The sequence below is a fragment of the Haliotis cracherodii genome, unplaced genomic scaffold (genome assembly GCF_022045235.1).
Source record: "Haliotis cracherodii isolate W230 unplaced genomic scaffold, xgHalCrac1.p SCAF_12, whole genome shotgun sequence".
NCBI lineage: Eukaryota > Metazoa > Mollusca > Gastropoda > Lepetellida > Haliotidae > Haliotis > Haliotis cracherodii.
Window position 1 is genome coordinate 42,743,367 of NW_027266267.1, and position 8,301 is coordinate 42,751,667.

The following is an 8,301-nucleotide window of genomic DNA, read 5'->3' on the forward strand; positions in this document are numbered from 1 at the left end:
GAGACAGAATACAGTCTCGCTCAGAATACAAACACCTACCTTTCAGCTCAATGTTAGAATTCAGAAAAAAGATATAAACGGGCCTACCTTACAGCTCTCCCTCAGAAAACAGACACAGATATATGCCTGAGTACTTTCCATCTCTCTGTTAGAAGTCAGACAAAAATGGATGCGGGCCTCCCTTCCAACTCTACGTAAAAACTCAGATTAGGAGACATGCCGGGGTACCTTGCAGCTCTCTGTCGCTCCCGCTGCCAGCTCTCCAGGAAATGAGGTACGGTGGCTTCACTTTTCAGTAATGGAGGTAGGTCGTACACATCATCATTTTGTAGAGGTCTTTTCCAACCTTTCCACAGTGTACTACAACATGTATTGCTTACAGTTATTGTATCGAAGAACTAAAATCCACAACATCAGCATATAACATATTACTGACACTTTGTAACATTGGTGTGATCCACATCATATCTGGAAGACCAAAGTCAGACAATTTACCTTCTCAAAGCCACAGCTTACCTTAACAGTAATATACTGACCAAGGGAGTCCGTTTCATAACATTTCTACACAGGTCAAGCATGTCAGACAACTTACTGACTAGGGGAGTCCATTACATAACATTTCTTCACAGCACAAGCATGACAGGTAATTTACTGACCAAGGGAGTCCATTTCATAACATTTCTACACAGTACAAGCATGTCAGACAATTTACTGACCAGTTCAGTCCATTATATAACATTTCTAAACTGTACAAGCACTTCAGGTAATTTACCAACTCGCAGTACCCGTGAAGATCCTGGTTAGAATAGGTCTTCAGCAACCCATGCTTGCTGTAAAAAGGCGACTATGATTTTCGTAAGACTAAGGAGATCAGGGGGTCAGGCTCGCTGACTTGGTTGATGCATGTCATCTTATCCCAATTGCGTAGATCGATGCTCATGATTTCAGACACTGGATTGTCTGGTCCAGACTCGATTATCTACAGACCGCCGTCATATAGCTGGAATATTGCTGAGTGCGGCGTTAAATCAAACAAACAAACGAACAAACAAACAAACTCGCGGGCTGTTGTGTACATCAGGTGAACTGGCTTCTGTGAAACGGGCTCTGACAGAGAACGTTATATACATAGAAATTCGCGAAGGGAAGGAGCTGACTACACAGGTGAGGTGAAATTTGTATTGGGTGGACGCACCTGAAGGTCCAGGAGAAGGTGAGTCGGTTTAAGAAGGACACCTTTAGAGCAGGACAAGGAATCTGAAAACATGGTTCTATTTGATAATGGTATTGATACACTGCAGACAGTAAGACAGAGGTAGGTGACATTGGGTGACATAGGTTGATATATATTGTCATGGTATATACTTATATTTTCATGGTAGATATGTATATTGTCATGGTATGTAAGTATGCAATCATATATACGTATATATTTTTATTTTATCATGGTATATCTGTATATTGTCACGATATATATATATATATATATATTTATATATATATATATATATATATATATATATATATATATATATATATATATATATATATATATATATTGTAATGGTATATCTGTATAGTGTCATGGTAGATGTGTATAGTGTCATGGTAGATGTGTAGATTACCATTGTAAACACGCATACTCTCTTGATATAAATGTATAATGTTATGTTGATATGGATTCTGTCATGGTAAAAAAGGAATAATGTCATATGAATATTCATACTGTCATGGTATAAAGGCATGTCATCTGGATATAGATGCTGTCATAATATAATAGAATAATGTCATGTGGATATTGATACTGTCTTGGTATAAAGAAATAATGTCATCTTTACATAGATACTGTCATGGTATAAAGGAATAATGACATGTGGATATGGATACTGTCATGGTATAAAGGAATAATGTCATCTTTATATAGATACTGTCATGATATTAAGGAATTATGTCATCTGGATATAGATACTGTCATTGTATAAATGTATTATGTCATCTGGGTATGGAACTGTCATGGTATGAAGGAATTATTTCATGTGGATATGGATACTGTCATGGTATAAAGGAATAATGTCATCTGGATATAGATACTGTCATTGTATAAATGTATAATGTCATCTGGGAATTAGTACTGTCATGGTATGAAAAAATAATGTCATCTGATATAGATACTGTCATGGTACAAATGTATAGTGGCATGTGGATATGGATACTGTCATGGAATGAAGGAATAATGTCATCTGGATATATATACTTACATGGTATAAAGGAATAATGTCATCTTTATTTAGATACTGTCATGATATTAAGGAATAATGTCATGTGGATATGGATACTGTCATGGTATGAAGGAATAATGTCATCTGGATATAGATAATGTCATGGTTTAAAGGAATAATGCCCCCTATATGTGTATATTATACTGATATAAGTAATAATTAAATAAGTGGAGTAAGAATGAACACAGTTTTAATTGGCTAGCTATTTCAACTCGTACCACGTACGGGTCTCATCAGGCCATAACTGAATAACGGACATGAAGTAGTAACATATAGTTACGTGACGTCATAACATTTAGGATAACTATGACGTCAAAATACCAAGGTGACAATGGACAAATATCTTACGCCTTTACATTTAACTTTTAACATTTAACAATGTACGTTCATGATCAAAATTTATCTGATATAGCGGGAAAACTAAATATATATTGTCATGGTATATACATATCTTGTCATGGTTTATATGTATATTGTCATGGTAAACATTTCAATTGTCATGGTATGGTATAAATGTATAATGTTATGTGGATATGGATACTGTCATGGTATTTATGTATAATATCATGTCGATATGGATACTGTCATGGAATAAATGTAAAATGTCATGTGGATATGGATACATTCATGGTATTAAGAATGTCATCTGGATATAGATATTGTGAGGGTAAAAAATGTTTGATATCATATGGATATGAATACTGCAATTGTATAAAGGAATAATGTCATCTTTATATAGATAATGTCATGATATTAATGTATAGTGTCATTAGGATATGGATACTGTCATGGTATAAAGGAATAATGTCCTCTGGATATGGATAGTATCCTATAATTATGTATAATGTCATGTGGATATAAATAGCATAATGTAAATATGGAAACTGATGGCACAAGAAAGTATACAAAAAAATTATGCAATTGAAAATTGAAAGAAATGTTTTTACATTTGATGATGTATATTTAACCATCACTCATTCCAGCAGCAATTTGTTAAAATTAACCTGTTCTTGGGTAATTTTTGTGTAAAAATAAATTTGTTTCAGGCAGACTGCAGAAAGAAATGAATTCGCAACCACGTGCCCTCTTCCATGCTTGACATGGTAGAGGTTTAGCGGTATAGTTTTCTTTATTCCTCGGCTTATAATGTCATGGTTGAGTTTGATAATGTCATGGTAGATCTATGTAATTTAATCCTTGCAAATACTATCTTTAGAGCAACTTGACTGAAACTCTTTAAGGAACCATATGTTCCCGTTTTTTTCAGGTGAACAAATTGACTTGCCTTTGCAAGTGTTTGTGACAGGTGCCTATGGTGGGGCAGGATACGCTTACCTTTTCACGAACACTATTTGATAGTGATTCATAGACACGTGCTCATGGCTTTTAGCAAATTTCTAATGGATATGAAAAGGGTTTTGACATGTTTTTGATCCTACATGTCTTTGCACATGTCATAGCAAGTATATTCACGGACCAGAAAGCAAAGATCTGAGGTTCTGATGTGTCTAAAAATTGCAAAGTTAAAATACATGTATCTATAAGGCCTAAACTGATCACATGCAGGATATACACGGGCCAACTTGGCCACTAATACACAAGTGTGATGCACATGTCATACAGTGGCAAACCAACAGCCACTCACCCGTTTACACACAGTGTCGTCGACTATGTGGTCGGTGTTGTCAGCGAAGGAACATAGGATAATCTGGAGAAGCAGGAAGCCGTAGTGGAGGTAGAAGAGGCACATCTCTACTGTACTGCTCTCCTGCTGCATGAAAAATGGAGTCAGTGAGTGAGTGAGTCACTTGAAGATTGTTGTCAGTAATCTGATCTAAATCGCAAGGATAAATTGCCCCATCTGGTCCATGTGGGGATTACCTCCCCTTGCCACTGAGCTATCTCACAGGAAGAGATTACCTTCCTTTACCATTGAGCTATCTAACAAGTATAAATTACCTACCTTTACCAATGAGGTATCTCACAGGAAGATATAACCTCCCCTTACCATTGGGCTATCTCACAGGAAGATATTACCTCCACTTACCATTGAGCTATCTGACAAGTAGAAATTACCTCCCCTTAACAATGAGCTATCTCACAGGAGGGGATTACCTCCCCTTACCATTGAGCTCTCTAACAGGAAGCATTAACCTCCCCTTACTATTGAGCTATCTCACAGGTATCGATTACCTCACTTTACCGTTGAGCTATCTCACAGGAAGAGATTACCTCCCCTTACCATTGAGCTATCTCACAGGTATCGATTACCTCACTTTACCAATGAGCTATCTCACAGGAAGAGATTACCTCCCCTTACCACTGAGCTATCTCACAGGAAGAGATTACCTCCCTTTACCATTGAGCTATCTCACAGGTATCGATTACTATCCCTTACCATTGAGCTCTCTAACAGGAAGCATTAACCTCCCCCTACTATTGAGCTATCTAACAAGTGAAGATTACCTCCCTTTACCATTGAGCAATCACACGGGTATCGATTACCTCGCTTTACCAATGAGCTATCTCACAGGAAGATATTTCCTCCCCTTACCATTGAGCTATCCCAGTGCGTGACACCATCGTTACACTCTCTGAAACATTGCTGCCAGCAGTGTGGGCGCGGCAAGTACAAGAATCTTGAAATTTGCCCTCTAACTCCAAATGCAGGAACGTTTACACTTTTTTATGTCTTTGTGAATTCCATCATAATTCAATAAGTCAGTAATACCTTAATTTACAATTACGCTGTCTCACAGGACGAGATTACCTCCCCTTACACTTGAGCTATCTCACAGGCAGATTACCTCCCTTTACCTTTGAGCTAAGTAACAAGTGGAGATTACCTCCCCTTACCATCATAATTCAATAAGTCAATAATACCTTAATTTACGATTAAGCTATCTCACAGGACGAGATTACCTCCCCTTACACTTGAGCTATCTCACAGGCAGATTACCTCTCTTTACCTTTGAGCTAAGTAACAAGTGGAGATTATCTCCCCTTACCATTGAGCGATTGAGAGGAATCTGTTTCGGAACAGAGCAGAGAAAATTATTTATTAATATTTTATTGTTAATGTTAGAAAGAAGACATCAAAGGCCTAATTTGGACAACAAGGTCACCCAAGGCTTGCAGGTGCCTTGAGGAACAGACAACATATCACACACATACCCATTGTATAATGAGTGTGTAGAATGGGATGACGTCACACAAGATATGCAGCAGCCAGAAGATGTAGAGAGGACATGAACTTGAGAGACCTCGTCGTCTTGACAACACTGTCAATGTGATGCTGAGAATCTAGTAGACAGACATATGCAAGGGTTACTAAAACGTAAAATGGTTGATACCATAAATGTAGATTAAGATTATGTACGTAACAATCAGGAACATCTTGCTGTACTGCTTCATCATACTCACTGTCAGCAATAGGAGGGGATACTGAAGGCTAAATGTGTAGGCTATGTTCGTGCAAATTAGGAGTTTGGTGTAATCTCTCTGTCGGGATAACTGTGCGATTATTGATCAATATTTCATTTTAGGAAAATGTTGTTCATCTTTGTATAAAAAGAAATCTACATTCTTAAGAACACCCACTGTGCACTCTTGTAATTTATATCCAAAGTTTTTCAGTTATATTAAGGTGAGATGTTGGACGTTTATCAATTTTGTGAAATCCACATAGGTATGGTGCTGACAAACCTAGAAACATAATCAGATGAAACATTTTTGTATGGATATCAAGAGAACAAAATTTGGAATTGAGATGGCATCTACACCCATACTTACACATGTTTCTAGCTTCAACACAACATCGACACCTACATATGTTGCTAGCCTCAACACGACACCCATACTTACACATGTTTCTAGCTTCAACACAACATCCATACTTACACATGTTTCTAGCTTCAACACGACACCCATACTTACATATGTTGCTAGCTTCAACACGACACCCATACTTACATATGTTGCTAGCTTCAACACGACACCCATACTTACATATGTTTCTAGCTTCAACAGGACATCCATACTCACATATGTTGCTAGCTTCAACACGACACCCATACTTACATATGTTGCTAGCTTCAACACGACACCCATACTTACATATGTTGCTAGCTTCAACACGACATCCATACTTACATATGTTGCTAGCTTCAACAGGACACCTATACTTACATATGTTGCTAGCTTCAACAGGACACCTATACTTACATATGTTGCTAGCTTCAACACGACATCCATACTTACATATGTTGCTAGCTTCAACACGACACCCATACTTACATATGTTGCTAGCTTCAACACGACATCCATACTTACATATGTTGCTAGCTTCAACACGACACCCATACTTACATATGTTGCTAGCTTCAACACGACACCCATACTTACATATGTTGCTAGCTTCAACACGACATCCATACTTACATATGTTGCTAGCTTCAACACGACACCCATACTTACATATGTTGCTAGCTTCAACACGACACCCATACTTACATATGTTGCTAGCTTCAACACGACACCCATACTTACATATGTTGCTAGCTTCAACACGACATCCATACTTACATATGTTGCTAGCTTCAACAGGACACCTATACTTACATATGTTGCTAGCTTCAACAGGACACCTATACTTACATATGTTGCTAGCTTCAACACGACATCCATACTTACATATGTTGCTAGCTTCAACACGACACCCATACTTACATATGTTGCTAGCTTCAACACGACATCCATACTTACGTATGTTGCTAGCTTCAACACGACACCCATACTTACATATGTTGCTAGCTTCAACACGACACCCATACTTACATATGTTGCTAGCTTCAACACGACATCCATACTTACATATGTTGCTAGCTTCAACACGACACCCATACTTACATATGTTGCTAGCTTCAACACGACATCCATACTTACATATGTTGCTAGCTTCAACACGACATCCACACTTACATATGTTGCTAGCTTCAACACGACATCCATACTTACATATGTTGCTAGCTTCAACACAGCAGCTGTGTAGAAAGAGGAAGAGATTTTGTGAAGTCCTGTTTCTCCCGCCATCCCTCTGATGACGTCACCGATGACGCATGTCAGCATCCCAGCAATAAGTACCTGTATCATATAGAGGCGTTTTCTAAGTTGCATCAGTACCTTGATAACAATTGTGATAACTAAGTGTCTTTTCTCGTTCTTGAAGTTATCAAGTTTGCACATCTAAAGTATTAAAGGAGGGACAGGTCATTTACTTTAGGGTGTATGTGGTGTTGTTCTTTGGTCTTCATAATATGCCAACACACCCCCCCCCCCCTCTCTCGACCCCCCCCCCCACTTCCCCCAACCCCCCTTTTATGCAACAATTTTTCTCGCCACCTCTACCCTGACCCCTAACCATTTTGGCGACAACCCTCTTTCACTGTGTTGTTTTACATGACCCCTTCTCCCCTTAATGCCACCGCCCCCCTCTATAATAAATGACCAGAGCCTAATCTTTTCAAGTCTACTCACTAGTTTTGCTATTGTAAGTTTTGTAAGCTGCAGGCGTTGTTGGAGTGACAGGATGTGCCTGAGGAAGGCCGGAAGAGTCAGCCACAGCCAGCCACACGGCACCCACACCAGCACTGTGTGATGGAAGCATGGTGAGAACTCGGGCCACGTGTTGTTCAACAACAGACCCACGTCCTGGAATACAGAACATATTATTGGGGGAGGACTGTCATATGTGGAGGTGGAGGAAGAAGACCTGGAGAGTCAGCCACAGCCAGCCACAAGGCACCTACACCAGCACCGTGGCATGGAAGGATAGGAAGAACTCTGGCCACGTGTTGTTCAACAACAAATCCTCATCCAAGAATAGTTTCATGTTTCAACGTGTGATATTGATAGCTTAAAGGGTATGGAAGGCATAGCCCTGTTTGATAAAGTGACAGTGTCCAACAAGCTGAGGCCAGAAGCATAGGAACTCGTCATGTAAAATATATAGTTGTTATCCATA